The sequence below is a fragment of the Penaeus monodon genome, chromosome 23, assembly GCF_015228065.2.
Source record: "Penaeus monodon isolate SGIC_2016 chromosome 23, NSTDA_Pmon_1, whole genome shotgun sequence".
NCBI lineage: Eukaryota > Metazoa > Arthropoda > Malacostraca > Decapoda > Penaeidae > Penaeus > Penaeus monodon.
In genome coordinates this window covers 39,852,361-39,853,206 of record NC_051408.1, presented here as the reverse complement: position 1 = coordinate 39,853,206, position 846 = coordinate 39,852,361, and positions in this window count along the sequence as shown.

Genomic DNA, 846 nt, shown 5'->3' with positions numbered 1-846 from the left:
AATATACTCACATGAATGACCTCTCTCAGAGAAATTACAGCAGCCATAAAGCGTCAAAGTTTTCCTCGTAAAGTAACAAAGTTATCTTCAGAGAATAAAAAAAAGAAGAAAAAGAAAAAAAGTAAAAGGAGGAAGAAACGAAATGGCCAAAGAAAACAATAAACAAAAATAAAATAGTCATAAAATCAACGACAATAAATTTACATGTATATAAAAACAACAAAGAAAAAATAGGCAAAAACGTATATATAAATAAAACAAGGAAAAAGAACATTAAATAAAACCCAAAACAAAGAAAACAAAGCTAAATATGAAAATAACGATAATAAATACACACAAAAAAGCCAAGAGAAAAATAAATAAATTCAAGGTTTCCCCTCCGACAGATGCGGTATTGCGTTGCCAAAGTGCAGACCAAGAAGGGATTAAGTGTCCACAGTTGCCTTCCTCAAGGTCTGGTTGCAAGTGGCATACCTGCTTTTGCCACTGCTTGTTGCATGCTTTGCAACTGGGTCGGGGACAGACTCTCCGGTACGTGGATCCTGTATTTGGTTATCTTGTTCTGCCTTTGCGTGTTAATTAGAGGGATATCTATACGATTTTGAAGAGTCTCTCCGTGTGTTATTTTTGGCTGGATACCTTAACGATGTTTTGTAAGAATAGTAAGGATAATAATGATGATGTAACAGACATTAATAACAACAACAATGATGGCAGTGATATAATATGACAGCTATGATTAAGATATATATAGTAATAGTCGCCGAACAGTAATTCCAGGCGATGATCTTCCTTTGGTTTTACAGAAGTTTCGTCACACGGCAAGTAACATGTGGACTATGCTCG